This window comes from Haematobia irritans, chromosome 1 (assembly GCF_050003625.1).
Source record: "Haematobia irritans isolate KBUSLIRL chromosome 1, ASM5000362v1, whole genome shotgun sequence".
Classification (NCBI taxonomy): domain Eukaryota; kingdom Metazoa; phylum Arthropoda; class Insecta; order Diptera; family Muscidae; genus Haematobia; species Haematobia irritans.
The window spans coordinates 88,286,391-88,289,008 of record NC_134397.1 but is presented as its reverse complement, the minus strand read 5'-3'; the positions used below and the strand labels follow the sequence as shown (position 1 = coordinate 88,289,008).

Below are 2,618 nucleotides of genomic sequence, written 5' to 3'. Positions count from 1 at the left end.
TTTCTTAGCCCATTGATTTTGTAAAAGTTATAATTTAATTACCTTATATTTTCAAAAAGACCTTTGATTTGTTTAGGAAAGCGGATAGTATTCACAAAAATCAAAGATAATATTGCTTAAAACTTTTTTGTGTTAAATTTTAAAAATTGTGGCAACATTATACTTTCGAACACACTGAAAATCAGCTGATTAAAACAACCCCAAAATTTATACACCAATCAGAGGAAATTTCGGTTCAAATTTTAGATGGATTTTTAAAATCGTGGTTCTGCCATATATAATTGACTTTCCCAATAAAATTTGCAAATATTTATAAAAAACATTTTAAGTTCCAGAATCTGTTATTTATTTGTTATAAAAAACTTCTAACTTTGCATACGATAACTGTACACTAAGACTACACAAAAGAAATGTTCGTGTACATTTTTCAGGTCTATGACGGTATATAGTGTTGGCCAGAACACCTTTTAAGTGTGACACCACACGAAAATTGTACATGTGTGTACCAGAACAGACACGATTACCATACGGTCTCAAATCGATACCGTACGTTATTGATAGTTAGCCAACCCCGTATGGTACAATATCAATACCGAATGGTACAAGCAGTACGCAAAGCATGAAAGTACCATTCGGTGTTATGAAAGTACCAATATGGTATTGAAAATAATAACTAGGCGGTACTATTATTTATACCATAAAGGTATTGATGTATAAACAGTGCGGTATTACCAAAAAATACCTAAATGGTATTGGTTTAATAATATTTAGTTTAATAAAACACACGTAAAATGTCTGTTACGTACTTCATTTAATACATAACATACATACAAAAGCCTAATCATTTCTCCATACAAAGTTTTTCTCCCAATTCAGCTCCATGTTGTAATTCAGGCACTGCATCCCTCAAGTCATTTCTCCATGCAAAGTTTTTCTCCCAATTCAGCTCCATGTCGCAGTTTAGGCACTGCATCCCTCAAGTCGTCTGTAGTTGTATTTGGGAAGTTTTTGCACGTCGTTGCACATCTAACTAAAGAATGATCGAATTAGAAAACATAAATAATGCACAAAAATATTATACTTACCTATACTTTGCTATATTCAAAGAATTCATTTTTTCGTCATCTTATCGCAAACTATTGTTATTTACAAGCCGCATGAAAAAACTATACTACCAAGGCGACCAATTACAATTGGTCGCAACGTCTACATATCATGTGTTACGGCGGTGTGATAGTTAATACCATAATAATACCGGATGGAAATGATTTGATACAAAGTGGTACATTGGTAGAAAAAAGGCGGTACGAGACCATTACCGTTTGGTATTAATAGTTTAGTTCACGTTACCTTTCAATTCTGATACCACATTTTATTAAACCATTTACATCCGATATTAACTATCACATCCCCATAACATATGATATGTCGCCGTTGCTAAAAACTAATTGGTCGCCTTGGCAGTTTATTTTCTTCACATAAAGAAGGTAGGCGAGAAAATTACAATATTTCTTGGAAAACGTGACGACCAAAAATCTAATTTGTGAAGCATTGGTAAGTATAATATTTTTTAGCATTATTAATTTTTGTTAATGCGGCATTCTTCTCTCATTAGATGCGTACAAAAGCTTTCCAAATTTCACAGCAAACAACTTGAGGCATGCAGTGCCTGCGATGGGGCAGATAATTTAGTGAATAACTTGAGAATAACTTGTAGAAAATTATAAGATGAAAAAAATGAGGTATATGTATGTATTTTAAATATTAAATACATTAAAAAAATGTCTTTGTTGCGTGTGTTTTATTAAACTTAAAAATACATGTTATTTATAAATACCGGGTTTGTATTAAACCCAATACCATTTTGGTATTATTTGGTAATACCGCACTGTTTATACATCAATACCTATATGGTATAAATATTAATATCGTTTAGGTATTATTTTCAGTACCATATTTTTTACCATTTTTTACCGTCGAACGGAACGGACGTGTTTTTCAATAGCGGATAAACTCATCGTAATAGATACCTACTAAGAATTTCAAGTGTGGTGGGATATTAAGCCACCATGCAGCGAAATTCCAAGTCATCCACTGGGTTGCTAACTTCAGGGCCCAGTGGACGGGTATCGACTGGAGTTATAAATCTGGGCAATGACCAAGAGTTAGGCCCAATTAGTCGACCTGTAGACGGGTCGACAGGTGGCGACACTCTGACAAGTCGAACTTTTTCTAAGGTGACGACATCAAAAGGAGGTAATCCCTCACGAAAGAGATTCAAGGAAAGCAGAAATACTTTGTTTATCGTAAAGAAGTTAGGATCAGTCGAACAAAGCACGCTGTCGGCTAAACAAAGCGATTCCTTAAAATGGGCTCAAGGAATTCTTGAGACTGGAAAAAGGGGACGATCTTCGGATGAGCTGCCATCCTCCAAAAGGGATCAAAGATCATTTGCCTCAGTTGCTAAAGACAGCCTTGTGATTGCTATCATTAATAAGGAGCATTGGACGGTATGGTTCCAAAGCAAAAATGGGGGAAATTGAGAATGATCTGTCTGTCGTCTACTCACAGGTGCTGAAAAAGTTTCCCGGCCCAGATCCTCGACACCAAGAGGCTGG

General features: G+C 35.0%; 1 long non-coding RNA gene across 1 annotated transcript; it reads left to right on the top strand.

Annotated features, from left to right (window-relative positions):
- The first annotated feature begins 1,229 nt into the window (after nucleotides 1-1,229).
- Nucleotides 1,230-1,786, top strand: LOC142239954 (uncharacterized). The gene is made up of 2 exons (XR_012723147.1): nucleotides 1,230-1,554; nucleotides 1,616-1,786. It is a non-coding gene; the product is annotated as an uncharacterized LOC142239954 (long non-coding RNA).
- The last annotated feature ends 832 nt before the right edge of the window (nucleotides 1,787-2,618 follow it).